This window comes from Hydra viridissima, unplaced genomic scaffold (assembly GCF_058129835.1).
Source record: "Hydra viridissima isolate aposymbiotic clone 2 unplaced genomic scaffold, HvirCarnegie_v1 scaffold_15, whole genome shotgun sequence".
NCBI lineage: Eukaryota > Metazoa > Cnidaria > Hydrozoa > Anthoathecata > Hydridae > Hydra > Hydra viridissima.
Window position 1 is genome coordinate 8,532,501 of NW_028324314.1, and position 18,947 is coordinate 8,551,447.

The 18,947-nt window shown below is 29.6% G+C and overlaps 1 long non-coding RNA gene and 2 pseudogenes across 5 annotated transcripts in view; 1 reads left to right on the top strand and 2 right to left on the bottom strand.

The window, feature by feature from the left end:
- The window catches only part of LOC149878513 (cytochrome P450 4V2 pseudogene), a 1,687-nt pseudogene extending 602 nt beyond the window's left edge, over positions 1 to 1,085 (bottom strand). The window contains exon 1 of the transcript XR_016447653.1: positions 1 to 1,085. This exon is cut by the window's left edge and continues 602 nt beyond it. The product of XR_016447653.1 is annotated as a cytochrome P450 4V2 pseudogene (transcript).
- Positions 1,086 to 10,897: 9,812 nt separating this feature from the next.
- LOC149878514 (cytochrome P450 4V2 pseudogene) lies at positions 10,898 to 12,539 on the bottom strand (annotated as a pseudogene). The gene has a single exon (XR_016447708.1). The product of XR_016447708.1 is annotated as a cytochrome P450 4V2 pseudogene (transcript).
- A 1,771-nt stretch (positions 12,540 to 14,310) lies between these two features.
- Positions 14,311 to 16,441, top strand: LOC149878515 (uncharacterized). 3 transcript variants are annotated; one of them, XR_016447711.1, is made up of 5 exons: positions 14,311 to 14,430; positions 14,710 to 15,154; positions 15,240 to 15,565; positions 15,955 to 16,055; positions 16,288 to 16,436. It is a non-coding gene; the product is annotated as an uncharacterized LOC149878515 (long non-coding RNA). The 3 variants fall into 3 exon arrangements; XR_016447710.1 differs by lacking the exon at positions 14,311 to 14,430 and having other exon boundaries at positions 14,577 to 15,154; positions 16,288 to 16,441; XR_016447712.1 differs by lacking the exons at positions 14,311 to 14,430; positions 15,240 to 15,565 and having other exon boundaries at positions 14,577 to 15,154.
- Positions 16,442 to 18,947: the final 2,506 nt, after the last annotated feature.

The following is an 18,947-nucleotide window of genomic DNA, read 5'->3' on the forward strand; positions in this document are numbered from 1 at the left end:
CATGCAGTGAGCCTCCGCTTTCTTCTACTTTATTGATTTCTGAATGAAGCTTCATTTGAACATGAGGGTTGCGTCCTAGCAACCATAATGTCCAGCTTAATGCAGCAGAGGTAGTATCATGACCTTCGAACATAAATGTGTCTACCTCTTCCTGAATTCCTTCAGAATCAATTTCACCTCTTTCGTAAATATCCATCAGCATATCTAGAAAGAACTTCTTTTCTGTTGTTGGAATTTCATCTTCTGCATCTAGAGAGCGGATTTTTATTCGCTGGTTTATTACATCCACAGTCAGTTTGTGAGCCACATCCAACGCTTTGTAAAACCGTTTTCCACATGGAGTCTGTTTGAAGATAACGTTTGGCCAAAGCCAAGGGTTTTTAAATCGTACCATAATTTCCTTGTTTAAGTTGTTAATTGCTTTTACATAATCAGAGCCTGGACATCTTTGTGCGTTTATTTTTACACCCATTGATGTCTCGCATATTATGTCCAGAGTGGCTAAACCGATAGGAACTTGAACATCTATTACTTCCCCACTTTCAGCAGAAATGCGCAAGTTTTCCACTAAACGAGCTGCCTGCTCTTCAAAGACTTTTAAAAAGCTGTTGAGTATTGAAAAATGGAAGCTAGGAGTTAGAAGCCGACGACGAGATCTCCACTTAGTTCCTGTGCTTGTTAGCAAGCCTGTTTTTAGCCAGTCATGGAAAAAGTCGTAGGTTGCCGATTTAGTGATAACTTTTTGACTGGTCAAAAGAGTTTCTAAAAACTTTATTGAAGACGAAAATATGACTGGTTTTAAGCCCAGCCACACACAAAACACATTGCCGTAAACTCTAGTCCATTCACATACTTGTTGGTTAAACTTTGCTGGATCACTTTGAAGTTGTAGAGAATTTCCAAAGAACGGTATTGTTGGTGGTGTAGCGATGGTTAAAAGTCCGTATGACTTAATCCAAAGCTTCCAGCATACCTTTATAACAAGGTAGAAAACTGCAAAAGTTGATATTAAGTATATTAAAAACATTTTGAAAAATACATGAAATTTTACATGAATTGTTGACCTTATTTTTAAGTACTTTAACATCAACAGTCGCTTTTACAATTACGCAAGTTATCTGATTTAAAAAAAAAAAAAAGTTTAGCTAATATTCTTTTTTTAGGTGACAGTTTATTTATTACGAACATTTAAATGCAAATTCAATGGTTAAATAAAACAAAAACGATTTTAAAGCTTTTACGATGACACAAGACGCACGTAAAAGAAAAAAAAACGGTTTAAATCGGTTCAGAAGCAACTTGCGGAGGTGCGGCCAGTGACGTCACGGAATAAACTGTTTAAGTTTTGGTGCGTCACTCGCTTGTAAATTTCTAAACTTTTCACATTTCACAAGACATTTCTAAGTCTCTTAACGAGAAGAGTGAATCGAATAAGGTTTTGTCAAATATTGTGTTTTGTTAAATTTTGTATTCTAACGCTCGATTTTCATTGAATAAATGATTAAAAATATTTTTTTAAATCAACGAAAAATGCAAATGTACGGGCGGTGTAATTTTTTTTTTTGTTTTTTTCTTTCTTTTTTTTTTTTTCGTCTGTAAATATCTTATCACCGACGTTTTATGAAAACTGATTATCGATGGCTCCGCGCAAAATCGGACTATCTGCAACCTCCGCCAAAAAAAAAATTGGCATATCTGCAATCTCCGCGTAAAACAAAATTGGACTATCTGCATTTTCCGCCAGCTTTATTTTTGAACTATCTGCATTCTCCGGGCGTTCAAAGTTTATATTGCATGAAATTATGCGCCTTGTCAAAATGTGATTTCACTACAAATGGCAGATCTCATGAAATAAGTTGTTAATAAGAAGACAGTAATTGCTTTATTTTCCATCTATTCCTGAGATATAAATCTGTTTAAGTTTTAACACAAAGTTTCACTTGCCACATTTGATTTTGTTTAGAAGTAATTATTTTAAATAGTTATATGACATATGGTATGTTAATGCAAATGAAAAATTTACAATATTTTTAGAACATCATTTTAGCAGCTAAAATAAGAACAGCCTGCATCTACTTTAATCTCAAGTCTGAACTTAGTAAGCGTATACACATCATGAATTGATCAAAGTGTAGCTGATCGCAAAACCAATTTTATGTATTTAAATTTAATTTGAAATTAAAATGCTGCTGGATTAAGAAAACGTTTTACAGTTTTACGAGGCTTATTCGAAACATTATTTGGTGTTTTTCAAGTTTGTCTATTTTCAACAGAAAAAAAAAAAGTAGTGTTACTGTGTTATCTATATTATATAGGTATACTATATAGCATATAGCAGTCAGTCATGTTTTGGTTAAATGTGAAAATAACAAGTTGGTTTGTTTAGCTTACAAAATTAATTAATTCAAGTGTATTATTGCTATCGTCAAATAAAATATGTTAGATCTTAAAAATATGTTAGGACTACAAAATTATAGATGTTTTTAGATAAGTTGTGTTTGTATGTTAAATTATAATTTCTAAAGTTAAAAGTTACCTAAATGTGACTATAATTTAAATTCAAGTAATTAATATTGTCTATTACAAATGTGATAATTTATTATATTGGGTATACTGTAAAAGTAATAAAAGCCTGATATTCAGATCAATGTGCAAGTTAAGGATATGTTTATTTAAAACAGCAGTTTTTTGTTATTTTGTAATTATTCTTTTATAGAAAAAATACAGCTATTTTTGATTGTATCATAGTTATTACTATCATAGTAAAAAAATTACAACCCTTTTTTATATATCATTACATCCCAAAGTCTTGGATATGTAAAAATTATCAAATATAATTGGACCAAAATTGTTTGATCATCACTGCAGTTGAGGTGACATCTGATTAAACCAATGTTTAATGGTTTAGAGCTCAAATCCAACTGAACCTTAGGTTCAGTTTGATTTTGATCCTAATTATTGATAAACCAAGTTTAAGAAAAGTTGGAAACCATAATGTTTAATACTCATACATGAGTTTTTAACTAGTTTGTGTTCAGTTAAGTGGCATCTCCAAAAAAGAATGGTTTTAAGTAGACAACAAAGAAAACTCCACATAGTTTGATTGCTTAATGAACAAAAATAGGTTAATAACAATAATTTTGTTAGTTACGATCTAGGTTACAATATATATATATATATATATATATATATATATATATATATATATATATATATATATATATATATATATATATATATATATAAATTAGCAAAAATACTTATCTAATTTTTTCTTTGACAGCTTGTTTTACCATCAGTAGGTTCATCAGGAAGTCTGATGAACCTAGTGATGGTGAAAGATAAGTTTATAAATATATAAGGTTAATATATAACATGTTAACTAATGATTAATTTGTTAACCTTCCTGATTACTTATTGATGGTGAAACAAGTTGTGGAAGAAAAAATTAGATAAGTGTTTTTACTAATTTATTACTGCTCTGCTCTTTAAGACCATTGAGCACTCTATTTATAGAATACACTAACATAGCTTTTATATATATATATATATGTATATATATGTATATGTATATATATATATATATATTAGACATGTCCAAAAAACAACTTTTTTTAAAAATGTCTGAGCACAGCCGCTAAATGTGTTCTTTGTAATAAATTAATACTAAATTTAAAAAATTTTTGAATAAAAAAAATTTTTAGGGGTTGCTCAAGACCCTTAAACATCAGACAAGTCCCTAATATTTTGAAAAAAAAAGTTTTTTAAAACCATATCATGTTGGGTCTCAAAAGAAGTGAAATTTTATAAAAATTTCAAAAATATTTATTTTATATAAAAATTACCAGTTCAAATTTTATGAATTAAAAACTATCGTTTTTTAACAAAAAATAAAAAAGTGCATATTTTTAAAGTTTTTTTTAATAAACTTTTTAATTTGTGTTTTTTATAAACTTTTTTTATTATTTTTGAAATTTTTACAAAATTTCACTTCTTTTGAGACCCAACATGATATGGTTTTAAAAAACTTTTTTTTTCAAAATATTAGGGACTCGTCTGATGTTTAAGGGTCTTGAGCGACCCCTAAAAATTTTTTTTATTCAAAAATTTTTTAAATTTAGTATTAATTTATTACATAGAACACATTTAGCAGCTGTGCTCAGACATTTTTAAAAAAAGTTGTTTTTTGGACATGTCTAATATATATATATATATATATATATACACAGGGTGTCTGCCAATATTATAAGTTGGATTTCCCTAGCTTTTCTCTGATATTTACCTATTTCTCGTTTAGAAAAATGCTCTTCAACTGCAAAAATATAAACAATAATACAACCCACATTAAATATATCAAGAGAAGTTCATAAAACTATCTGCCAAATAAACTTTTAGATTACGTGAACTATATACAACTTATTTAAGTTATATAAGTTTGATAAAGACTCATCTTTCCTGATTTTTCTAAAATTTAACCTAATTTCTCTGATAATCCCCTGATTTTTTTGAAGATATCCGAATCCCCTGGCATTTCCCTGATTTCGCAGACATCCTGTATATATTTATATGCAGATCTTGTGTATAAAGACCACTTAGCAACATTGCAACATAACATAACAAGAATTTAATTTGATCTAAACTTATTAGTCACAACAACAAGGCTAAATAAAATTGGCAAAGTATGTATGATGAATTTAGCAATTAGTATGTAACATAACAATGTTTTGTTACATATGCTATATTATTATTAACAATAACATAAGTTATTTTTAACATAATTTATCTTAACTAAAACTACTTGATTACTCACAAACTTAATCAAGTTATGATCAAGGTTTTGTGTTTAAATAATCGCTATTAATAAATGTTTAAATAATCGCTATTATTTAAAAAATTGTAGAATTTTATAAGAAACTTCAAATATTTAAAGAAACACCACCAAAAATTTATGCACCCGAAAAACGCAGATAGTCCAAAAATGTATCTGGCAAAAATGCAGATAGTCCAATTTTGTTTTTCGCGGAGATTGCAGATATGCCAATTTTGTTTTTGGCGGAGATTGCAGATATGCCAATTTTGTTTTTGGCGGAGATTGCAGATATGCCAAATTTGTTTTCCGCGGAGATTGCAGATAGTCCGATTTTGCGCGGAGCCATCGTTATATATGATAGCATAAACATAAAAACTAATATCTAAGTATATAACCTACGTTATAAACTAGTGAAGTTCAAAATTCTTTTACACAAATTGTTGTCAGAAATGTTTTGTAGCTTTTCATCAGAAACGATCGTTTTATGTTGTGTTTTATCGTTTTATTATTAAATATTAAAAAAAAAGATAATTAAAAATGATATAAAAATTAATTAAAGATAAATGTTATTCATATTATCTTTAACTTTTATTATTTCTAATGTGTTTTGTAATTTAAAATTTATGTTCTTGGGCAAAAGACTCGTAAAATTACCAATTATTTTCTACCAAATTATTTTCTAATGCCGTTTAGCTTCCACCTGTACTTAAACCACATTTCCATGTTGATGATTAAAAACTTGTCAGTTGGCAATAATTCTAAAGTGCTTTTATACCAAAACTTGTCAGTTGGCAATAATTCTAAAGTGCTTTTATAGCAAAACTTTAGAAGCGAAATTTTCAGTTTTTTGCTTTCTTTTTATGGTAATCACAGGTGCAACTTTCGACTTGATCAATTTTAAAAAAAGTAATGTTAAGTTGATATTTATTTGCATCATCAAATACCCTGATTACCTTTTGTATGGCAATAAATCAGTTACTGTTTAATAAATGTTTACCAATCCAGTGAGTCACAAACACATACTTAGAGTAAATTCAGTGAATCCACCAACACTAACGTTGAGTAAGTGGCTCAAAAGCTTCAACACCAATATCTAAAAGAAAACTTCATCGTTAAAAAAAATCTTTAAATGCATAAAAGTTCAAAAGAATTATCTTTTAAAAAGCTTCATCATCATTCCTTGAACTGACTCATTTATTACATACTATTTTTAGACCATAAAATGAAAAGGAAATAGGCTATTTTTTGTAAAAACTGTAATCAGTTGGTATGCTCGTAATCAATTGGTGTGCTCGTATTCGACTTACATCTAATTCAATTCTACAAACTACTTGTTAAAGTCAATGTGGAATAAAAAATCGAAATGGAGTAATTAACGAAAAAACTTTTTGTCAACAGTTTTAAAAAAAATAGCATAAGAACTGATATCTTTAACGCCAGAAAATCATCTTTCAATGTGTCGAATGAAACTGATTATGTAAGGATTTGCTGTTAATTTTAGACAAAAAAAAATATTGCAAGCAAAGCAGAAGTAAATCTCAAACATACTGTAGGTAATTGGTCTAACTTTTGTAGAAAACTTCCTGAACAGTGGCTAGAGGAAAATCCATGTGAAATAGGAGGTATATACGTTACAGGCTAAGTTTCATCGCAGGAAATACCATCGTGGACATTGATGCCAGGGTCACTGGGCATTCTGCAGATATGAGCTTAACTCCGGAAAGATGTTTTCTCGTTGAAGCGCTTGATAGAACAGTTGAAACACTTCGAGCTGCTATTGATTTTACCTGGATCAAATATAATACCAGATGGATGGGTATGGTACGCAAACATTGATAGATGGAATAAACATAAACATACTGAGGGCAAAAAATATCGGGAAAATTTGAATTTGAATTTCAAATGTTTTTATTTTTAAGTTGGCAAAACCATCATCAACATTTGTTGTTTGTACACGTCAAAATATTTATTATTGTTTGAGATACGTGCCCTTTTTTAGACAGCTTTAAGTGAATTTTTCGTTTTGAAATGAAATTTCCGCTGCCGAAACGTTGAAAATATTACAGAAACCCTTCGGTAAGTACCATATATACTCGCGTATAAGTCGATCCAAAATCAATACAAAATCAATATTAAATGAAAATTTTTTAATCAAAAAATAAGAAATACGAAAAAAAAATTTCTAGGAATAAATTAGTTTTTTTTTCTGACCCGCATATAAGTCGAATAGCTGTTTTAGAGTAAATATTTCGTCCAAAATTTCTCGACTTATACGCGAGTATATACGGTAAGCTCTATTGAAAACAAGAATATATGAGTGATACAAAATATTTAAAGACGAGGCGAGGCCAGGACGACCAAAAACATCAACAAATAAGCTGGACATCAACCAAATCAAAGAATTGGTGCTCCAAAATCTTGGATTGACAGTCCGAGCCTTGCTGACCTTGTTGGACCGAAAAAACCACGTCAAAGAAAGTCAAAAATTAAGGTCATAATGACAGTATTCTTTGATTATTGTGGTGTGGTGCATTATGAGTTTCTTCAAACCGTCAAAACTTTCAACAAAGAATACGAGTTGGGTGCTACACGTCGTTTGCTAGACATCAAAAAAGACCGGATTGTGGAGAGATAATTCTTGGTTTTTGCATCACAATAATTTACTATCTAACACTGCATCCCGTAATTCGTGATCATTTCGGGAGATAAAATGAATTTAGAAAATAAATAAAGATTTTTTTTTTTTTATAAACAAATTCACGGTATTTTTTGCTCACAACAGAATATATATATACATATATATATACATATATATGTATATACATATACATATATATATATATATATATATATATATATATATATATATATATATATATATATATATATATATATATATATATATATATATATATATATATATATATATATATATATATACTCAACAGGTCTCAAAGAGTCATCCTTGGTGACGCTCAATCGTATTGGTTACCTGTGACAAGTGGAGTTCCACAAGAATAAGTCTTGGGTCCAATTTTATTTGTCATTTTCATCAATGATCTGCCGGATGTAATAAGCAAAGAAAATAGTTGTAAGATCTATGCTGATGACACTAAACTCCTAAGCATTGTCGACTCACTTGCTGCTCAACTTCAACTCTAATCAGATATCGACCAAATTTTTTATCGGACTAAATCTTGGCTCATGGAGTTAAACGCAAAGAAATGCAAGGTCATGCACTTTGGTCAAAAAAAATCAACTCCTTTTAAGTACTCAATGGAGGAATTTGGCCCTTGTTCAATAACGACTCGAACTACATTGGAAGCAACCACCTCTGAGCGTGACTTGGGAATTCAAACTACCAATGATCTTAAAGTAGAAACCCAATCCATCATTGCCTCATGTAAAGCAAATCAAATGTTGGGCATCCTAAAACACACTTTCCAATCTCGTGATGCTTCTTTATGGAAACAGCTCTATTGCACCTACATTCGTCCTTTACTTGAGTTTGCGATTCCGGCTCGGAATCCTCATTTGGTTAAAGATGAACAAACTATTGAATTAATATAGCGCAGAACCAAAAAAAGACCAGACAAACTGAAAAAGTTAGACTACAAGTCCAGATGTTTAAAACTTCGCCTATCTTCTCTAGTTAAACGTCATAAAAGAGGTGACCTCATCCAAAAATATAAGATTATTAATAACATCGACACAGTCAACTGGCACTTTCCCCTCATCACAATTCCACCAAGAGCAAATCACAGAGAACGACTTCACCGTGAGAAGTACAGCAACAATTTCACTCGTTTCCACTTTTTTAACAACCGAATTGCTAAGGCATGGAACATGTTACCAGATAAAATAATCAGTTCTCTAACTGTCAACAGCTTTAAAGCGAACCTCGATAAGCTCTAATGTTACTACAGCTCGCAGCTTTCCTTAGTGAAAGTTACAATATGAGCTTCACAAAAACTAAGTGTAATCTGACAATCTTTGATTTGTATTTTGTCAATCATTTTTACATTTTAATAGTATGGCAATCATCGGCTATTAATTAAATGTTGTTTTTCTCCATTTAAATAACAGATATATATATATATATATAAAATCTAGTGTTTGTTTGATTTCTTGTTGTTTCTTTTATTAATTAGAAAAAAACTAAAATATGTTTTTAAAGTTCGTTATTATATTATATATTTTATATATATATATATATATATATATATATTATATACTTTTTGTTATATTATATATTTTTTAATTCTTTTAATCTTTTAATTTTTGTTTTAATAGTTTGATTTTAATTTTTTAATCTTTTTTTTTTTCAATTTTATCTCTTTTTTTTTATATTTTACTTTTTAATTAATTCAAATTTGATTAGTTAAGATGGCCAGTTAAAGGAAGGCATTAAAAATTAAAACCTTTTTTGTGACCAAATTTCTCCACACAAAACTTATGCAAGTAACTCATAAACAAGGCTTCACTAGTTCCACTTTGTCGATGAAGCATTTTTTTCGCTCGTACCCACAGGTTTTGCAATACTTTGAGTGTAAACATCAGGATTATTAGGGTTGACGAACTTTTCCTAGTGTAGATAAACCTTGTGTGTATACACTAGCATATATATATATATATATATATATATATATATATATATATATATATATATATATATATATATATATATATATATATATATATATATATACACATATTACATAAAATTACATATACATTTTTGCAGCTCGTAGACGCTTTAAACAAGTTGGATGTGTTACTTATGCTGAGAGAGGCAATTTAGTAACTGTTGCAGTTGCTGTCTCTGTCAGTGGGAATTCTTATTTGCTCGAGTGAACTTTAGAGACTATTTTTTTAAATGGTGCTCCCAACTGAAGCGCAGGCGCATCAAAAAAATTTCGAAAGTTTTTATTGAGAATTTAAAGAAATATTTAAGACATTTACATTAGCGAAACTTACAAAGCTCAATCGAAGCTGTAGTCAATCTAAATAGTTTATATTGAAAAAGTCAAAATGTTTTTTAAAACAGCTAGTAGAACTTTTTTTAAAAAACTAAAAACACATTTTGAAGATTATTAAAGGTAAATTTATTAAAGGTGATTGCAGTTTAAAGAATTAAAAATATTTAGGAGATTTCATAAAAAATATCTTATCATAAATTTAAAGAAAACTCCTTCTAAATCAGCTATTTTATGTAAAAACTTATATTAAATAATGTATGATACAGTAACAAAAAACGTAAAATAGCTCTTATGATTTAATGACAAGTTTAAACAGTCCATAACTCAAGCGCCTTATTTCTGCATTCATTAAACTTAGATGTTCAATAGAATGATTTCTTCAACGTAGGCTCCATGCTTTTTCAAGTTACAAATCTATTTTGATAACTCAAAGAAATGGAACCTTTTTCAGAAACCAAGTATTCATTAAGCATTGATCCACTTTGGTTTGTAGTTATGAATGTCATATTTGTTTATGTTGAACTTGACAGAAAAAAATTGTAAAAGAGACTTTCCGATTATAATTTGAGGTTAACTTTGTTTGAATATTTGGAATACAGCTTACTTACTAAATTATGTTCACTGACCTGAACATTTTTTTTATTTTAATGAAAACATCAAGAACCCAACAATCATGTTTAAGTTATTATCAACCAAGTTAAATTCTGTACTTAAAACTAAAAGATCAAAAATAAACGGGAATATGTAACTTTTTTTATATTAAAGTCTTATAAAAATAAAGTTGTTTTTAAATATTTTTGGTGTATTTAAAATCATATTCATTAACGAACATTTGAGATACGGATTCTTGCCTACTATGGTACTAACTGTAAATAAACTTTTTCAGAACTAAGTATGATTATTATAACGCTGCAAATTTTAAACAAACACTTGCCAAAGATCGGCCGAACTGAACCTACGGCGCATCCCTAAAAATTACATTCAAACTTTTTTTGCTCTGTTAAAGAGTTCACACTCATAAACAAAAATATGAACTTAAACTTTTATTATATGCTAATAAATAAATATATCATTAGCTTTTTCTAAACTCAGTAAAAAACATCAAAAATTTGATCTTTACAAGTATTATTTCATGTTAATCAAATTTCAAGCTTTTGAACGCTAAAAATATTATCAATTAAAAAGAATTATCTTTCAGAAAACTTCATCATGATTCCATTAACTGATCTATGTATTACGTCAATGGCTCCGTGAACTTCATCTTCTTTTTGCATGGACTCAACACAAAATGCTTTCATAATACTGTACAGCAGCATTTTTTCTTCAATCATTGCAAACTTCTGACCAATACAGTTTCTTGGTCCCGCAGAGAACGGAATGTAGCTGTATGGGTTTCGCTTTGCAAGCTCATCCTCAAAACGTTCAGGTATAAAAGTGTACGGATCTTCCCAGTACTCAGGATTGTGATGAACCATCATTACAAAAACATTAACTTCGGAACCCTTGGGAATAAATTGGCCATCGATGATCATATTCTCTTCAACTTCTCGGCTGAATAACGGAACTGGTGGATGCATTCGCAAAGACTCTTTTATTACACACTCGAGGTATTTACAGCTTCGAACCTTTTCATACAGTGAGCATCCGCTTTCTTCTACTTTATCGATTTCTGAATGAAGCTTCATTTGAACATGAGGGTTGCGTCCTAGCAACCATAAAGTCCAGCTTAATGCAGCAGAGGTAGTATCATGACCTTCGAACATAAACGTGTCCACCTCTTCCTGAATGCCTTCAGCGTCAATTTCACCTCTTTCGTAAATATCCAACAGCATATCTAGAAAGAACTTCTTTTCTGTTAATGTAGTCTCATCATCTAGATTTAGAGAGCGAATCTTTATTCGCTGGTTTATTACATCCTTAGTCAGTTTGTGAGCAACATCCAACGCTTTGTAAAACCGTTTTCCACATGGAGTCTGCTTGAAGATAACATCTGGCCAAAGCCAAGGGTTTTTAAATCGTAACGTAACTTCTTTGTTTAAGGTATTGATTGCTTTTACATAATCAGAGTCTGGACAGCTTTGGGCGTTTATTTTTACACCCATCGATGTCTCGCATACTATGTCCAGAGTGGCTAAACTGATTGGAACTTGAACATCTATTGCTTTTCCATCTTCAGCAGAAACGCGCAAGTTTCCTACTAAACGAGCTGCTTGCTCTTCAAAGATTTTTAAAAAGCTGTTGAGTATTGAAAAATGGAAACTAGGAGTAAGAAGCCGACGACGAGATCTCCATTTTGTTCCTGTGCTTGTTAGCAAACCTGTTTTTAGCCAGTCATGGAAAAAGTCGTAGGTAGCCGATTTAGTGATAACTTTTTGACTGGTTAAAAGTGTTTCTAAAAACTTTATTGATGACGAAATTATAACCGGTTTTAAGCCCAGCCACATACAAAATACGTTGCCGTAAACTCTACTCCATTCACATATTTGTTTGTTGAACTTTACAGGATCATTATGAAGTTGTAGAGAATTTCCAAAGAACGGTACTGTAGGTGGTGTAGCAATTGTTAAAAGTCCATATGACTTAATCCAAAGCCTCCAAGAAATCTTTACAAAAAGGTAGAAAACTACAAATGTTATTGTGAAGTATATTGAAAACATTTTTAACAGTTTTGTAAAATGTTACATGGTTCGTAAATCTCTCTCTAAGTGCTTTAATATTTACAAACAGCCGCCTTTATAAAAGATAAGTTAACTGATTTTGAAAAACTAAGTATTTGTTTAGCTTATTTTCTTTTTTAGGTGACGGTTTTATGTGATTGTTTTTTATAAGTAGACATTACTAACCTTTCAACTAAATTCACTAATCAAATAAAACAAAAACGATTTTAAAATTCTGAGTAAAAAGGAAAGGCTGATGTTGAGGAATAATATCACCAAATTAAAGAAAGTTTAAAGAGGCTTGGTAATAAACACTTTGCGGAATGTAATGCAACTGATTTTATGCAAAAAAGTTTATTTTGAAAGCCTGTTTGAGTTCGTCTTTTCTTGTAGATATCTGCACCTTTCATATTTCTAAGACATTTTCTTTAAGTCTTTTAATGACAAAAGTTTATCAACTCGCATTTATTTAAATTAAGTTTTGTTAAATTCTGTATTTTCACGTTCTATTTAAGCCGTAAAAGTATACTGAATGTTAAAATTTTTTTTTCAGATTACTTTCTGACCCCCGTTTATTGCTTCCAACTATAGATGTTGTTGGTTGAAAAGTAATCATTTGGCAATAATTCTGAATTTGGCAATAATTTTTAGTTGAACTGCTTTCTTTTTATAGCGATGGCAGGTTTCACTTTCAAATTAATCCATTTGAAAAAATAAAATGCTAAGTTGGTATTCGTTGTATCATCAATTACCCTGATTAACTTTTGTTTGATGATGAATCATTTATTGTTAAACAAATTTTTATAATTGTCGAACCTGTGAGCCATGAAGATTTACATAAATGGCTAAAGCTGGCTTCAGTCCCAAACATCTTAAAGTAAACTTCATCAACTCGAAAAATGTTTGAGCACCGAAGTTCAAACGAATTTCAAAAAACTTCATTATGATTTTCGTTAACTGACTTAAGATTACATTCATTTTTAGACCATAAAATGAAAAGGAAATGCGCTATTTTAGTAAATAGTATGTGTGGACACCTTGGTGTTGATTTTGTTTCTATCCCGAAATTCAATGAATGACCGAGAGAAACGAGTAAATGTTTTTTCATTCTCATTGGTAAATAAATAAAAGATACGGAGCTTGCAAATCAGCGTGCTAGCTTAGCCAATGATACATATTAGCTAGATATCTAACAAGAATTTTTTCCATATAACTAATTAACTAGATATATTAATCTACTAGATTGAAATATATCAGATATAATCTACTAGATTAAAATATACAAGATATTTTAATCTATGAAAATCAACGGAAAGTACTCTAATTCACAGTCAAAGTTGTAAAAAATCCCATTAAAAACCCTAATATTCGCCATTTTGAAAATAATAAGTTAATGATCTTTTTGCTGACAAAAGCAATACATTAATAGCATGGTTTTTACGTTAAAAACGTCGTTAAAGTATGATTATCTTGGGCAATTTTTTGTAGCAATGAAAAAAGCCGTTTTTTGATTTATTAGAGAATAAACTATATTGAAAGTAATGTATTTTTGTAATAAATTTTAATAAAGAATTCAACATTTTTTTTTTTCTAAAAGCAAGAACTTTTGAAACTTAGTTCATAGTTGTTTAAACACGTAAAATTTAGAAAATGTAACCTTCAGACCGTTTTTTTTAATAAAAAAAAACCAGCGTGCGATACCATAATAATTATTAATCAATTTGTCTACATTTTCACATTCTACGTTCAACCTTTATTTGAAATCTTCCATTTATTTCATTTAGTTATAACACTTTCGCTATAATACTTTAAAATAATAATGCGAAGGCTGATGGAAACCAGGTCTGTTTATTGCTCAGTGTGACGGTAATTAATTTTCGTTAAAAATGAAAGCGTTTTGAAAAAAAATGGCGAATATTAGGGTTTTTAGTGGGATTTTTTACAACTTTGACTTCGAATTAGAGTACTTTCCGTTAATTTTCAGGTCTATGTTTTTATATTTTTCTGAATTAGCATAAAATTCTCTATCATAATCAATCATAAGAAAAAAAAAAAGAAAGGGGAGGGGGGAAGAAACTCCAGTGGCGCCGATTATCTACGTTACAAAGATAGCTTCCTTTTTTTTTTCCCCCCTTTTAAAATTGTGGAGTACTTATTAAAAATATATTCCTTCTTTTTTTTAAAAAAATTTTAGGAAAATTTCAAAGTGTATGTGCTTTTGATTTATTGATAAGTTGCATTAAGTCCTTTTTTTTATTCTCAGGTTATTTAGTACTGTTGTTGACTGTACAACTGAAAAAGGTCTACCAACCAAGACAGTAATTCCTTCTCATAGGATTAATTCAGCCAAATTTATTGTTTATTTCTCACCCAAAAGTTACAAAACTCTTGGGATATATATTTCTGAGTGGGCTGCTCCAGAGCCAGGATGGAAAGAATTTGAGTTTATTGAATTTTACTTTGGAAGCTGGGGCATTAGAGACATGCAACCAGATGCTTCAATTTCAAACAGAAGATGAGTCAGAATAGGTTCTTAATGGCTAAGATCAAGTGTAGCGAGCTGGCTAGGCCGGCGTACTTGTATTAAACTGATACTTTTCTTTTTTTTGCAAATTCAGAGTCGACGTGCTACTGGGTCTTCCCTGGAGAGGAGTGGGTAGTCCACAAGGCATACGCTGGCGGACTTTAAACACAATTCCTTCCTCAAGGTTCCTTTTTTTATTATTATTTATGTAATCATTTTTCATGATAAAAAACAGTTATACATAAACAACTTTTTGTATCAACTATTAGGAAAGTCAAAAAAAGTTCATGCACCTGAGCATGAGACCTGAGACTTTATTTTTCATTCTAATGAACTTATAAGCAGTGGATTTTCTCATAAGCTGAGTGAAAAGTATTCAAATACAGATATGAAGATTTATTCAAAAATACTCCAGATAAACTATTTTTTCTTAGTATTTATTTTAACTTTATTATTTTTTAAAATTAGAGAAATTGACTCCCAGTGTGTTGCTTGATTTTATGCATGATTTGGTTAAAAAAAAATGTTGGCATTGAATTTTCAACTTAAGATCATTTTAAAACTGGTAAATTAAAAAGGAAACATTCAAATATAGGTGAAGCTAGAGTTTACCACTTTTATATTACAGATAATTTATGAAAACTGCTTCTTGTTCATCTTTTTGTATTTCGTTATTTATGATATAAGCTTTTCAATTGTTTGATTTAATTTTAGTTTTAGAATTAAGAATTTATTGAATAAAAAAAGCTAATTAAATATAATCAAAAAGTTACATGTTTAGTCATTTTTGATGGATGAATGTTTTAAAATGTTTAATTAAAATCTCAGCTTTTATTTTCAGAATTCCAATATGCTATTTTTATGGAACTGGTTTAATCAAATTTTTAAAAAATCAAAAGAAAATTTCTGGTTGCCATGAACTTCTTGAAAATAATGGCAGGATCAGAATAATGAGGTGAATTTTATTTTCTTTAAATTACACAGATTAAACGGATGATGTTTTTACAGAACCACTTGACACGTTAGAGAGGTTTTAGAAAGAGGAATAATGATTAAATTCAAATAAAGCAGCGAGGTTTCCAAAGGTAGTTTTTTTAGTGTTTTTTTTTTTTTTTAATGTAGAAAACTTATTTGAAAAGTAATTTTAATCAATAAAATTTAAAATGCTACTGCTATAAACACAGCTCAAAACTAAAAACAAAGTTTATGTTATTTTGATTTAAAAGCATCAACTGATGTAGACTGTTATTGTCTTTCCTCAACTATAGATTTGTTTTCCCCTGACTTTTTTTTAGTTAAAATGTTCATTTTCTCTAGATTACACAGATTAAAGGTGTTGATGGTTCGACGCCATGTAGAGTAGTAAAACATGTGTAAACATAATGTCATAGTCTTTGCAAAGCTGTTTTAGTAAAGGTGGGATAGAGGGAAAATGGACATTTGCAGCAACAAATGAAATTTTTTTTTTTGTTGTTATAGCATTTTTTTGTTTGTTATAGTTCAAGAAAATGTCCAAACCTGTGTTTAAACTTTTAAATAGATTTTTAACTTCAAAAAAGTAATTATTCCTAGATTTTAGTGTAATTAATGCCCATATACAACGACCATAAGTTCAATTTGGACGTCTGCCAGACGTAATTCGTCCTAAAAGTGTCTAAGAAGGACGTCAGTGGACGTCTAATATGGACGGTCGAAAGGTGTTTCATTTGGACGTCTAATGGACGTCCTAAATAGAAGTCCATGGTCCGATTTGGACGTTGATGGACGTCAAAATGCCCACTGGGCTCTTCCTGCTCTGCCAGTAGAAATAAAAAATGATGGCTTATAGCTCTGTTTGGAAATATTTATAAGTTTGAGTAAATGGCCGGTTGTTCAATAGAATAGTTTCTTTAACAAAGGTTCCTAGTTTTTTCTAAGTTACGAATTTTGTATTGTGGCAACTCAAAGAAATGGAGTCTTTTTCTGAACCCAAGTATTCACTTAGCATTTATCCACTTTGGTTTGAAGTTATGAATGTCACAATTGTTTATTGTGAACTTGACAGAAAAAAATTATAAAAGAGACTTTCCGATTATAATTTGAGGTTAACTTTGGTTTAATGTTTAGAATATAGATTAACAACTAAATAACGTTCACTGACCTGAACAACTTTTTTTTTTTATCAAGGACATCCAGAACCCATCAACCATGTAGCTAAATGTAACTAAAACTCATAAATCTGAAATAATTTGGGGTACGTAAATGTTTCTATTTAAATCTTATAAAAATAAAGCTATTTTTAAAAGTTTTCGGTGAATTTAAACTCAAATTCATTGAAGAACAGAGATTATTACCGTATGCTTGCCTACCACGGTACTGTGTAAAAAAAGCTCTTTACCGTATCCTTGCCTACGACGCACAGTCAGTAAAAATAAAAAAAAACTGGCAAAAAGCCAAAAAAAAAAACAAAAGCTATGAACTAATAAATTTAGTTATAATGTAACTAATACTCCCAGAAAACTGGAATTAATTGCTTTTTAGTTAATTTTTAAGGATTCGCCAATCTTTGCACCATTTTCCTCAGGCATAATATCTTATAAATTTTTTATTGCGAAACTCTCGTACAAAATGTTTCTTTTAGTGTCACTCTTTTAAAGTTGATATGGGTAAAAACAGTTGATTGCTGTGGTCACCTGTTGTATAGGGAGTTATTAAAGAAATACAAATGTCAGTGAATCCATAAAAACCATGTTTTCCGCTATTTTTTAACAGTAGTTTATTATATCAAAACAAATGAAAATGGCGGAAAACAAGATTTTTATGGACTCCTTGACATTTGTACTTATTGAATTTGAATTTTTTACTTGTAAAACTTGTTTTAGTATATCAAATACTTTCAAATAACACGCTACTTAAGAGTTTGTTAAAATGTTTATTGTTAATTTTGAATAATGACTTACTATATAATAAGTACTACATATTTGAAATTGCTTTACTGAACAACTTCAGTATTTCCTGAAATATACAACTAACATTTTAAACTTAAACATTATAGGAAACTTAATGTGATGTCAAAGAAATAATAGCATAAAATGTTGATGGAAGGATTTACTTAACGAAATCATATAAAACTGAAGAAATTAGCAAAAAGTGAAGAAAAAACTAAAACATTCTGGTAGAAATTATGATTCATTTAATAGAAAAAAAATATCAATGGCTTCAAGAAAATCTTATGACCAATAAAAAAACCACTTTAGTTCTGGAAAACCCCATAAACAATGGGTGATCCTTGGAGAGCGAAAGAGAAAAAAAATAAAAGAAGAAAAAATAAAATAAAGAGCAAAAGAGAAAAGATAAAAGAACTAGGTGTTGAACATCGTTGGGCTATTTTTAGTCTCTGCAAAAAGTACATTTTTTAAAAAAAAGTCAAATTTTTTACAGAAAAATTCAAAAAAGTTAAAGACATCTTGGATAAAACCTTTCTTTTAAATATGAGTGTAAATCAAGCTCTTGATTTAAAAGTGAATATTGACCTCAGCGATATACAATATTATATGATCAGAAACTTAGCCCTTGTACACATATTTATCCTCTTCTTGTACGATATTTTAGTGGAAAAAGTTAAATACTCTCCTACAAATATATATTTTTCTCTGATTTCAGTTGTTACCATTAATATTGCTAAAGCTGTGTTTATGTAGATGGCATAACAATACCAATAGTAGAAGCTGAAATAAATGATGGTAATTCTGCCAGAAGCATGCAAATATCAAGTAGATTAATGTACCAAGATGTTGTACATTGGCTTTAAAATTCTAAAATTTTAATTAAAATTTTCTTCGCGTGCAGCTAAACCTTACGTGCTGTGAACACCTATGCTCGCAATATACGCGTTAAAGGTGCTTGTAAAAAATAATTTTGTTAACAAATTTGAACTCTTTGAACCTAAAAATATTATTTTCACATATATATGTTTATTTACAAATTTTAACAAATTT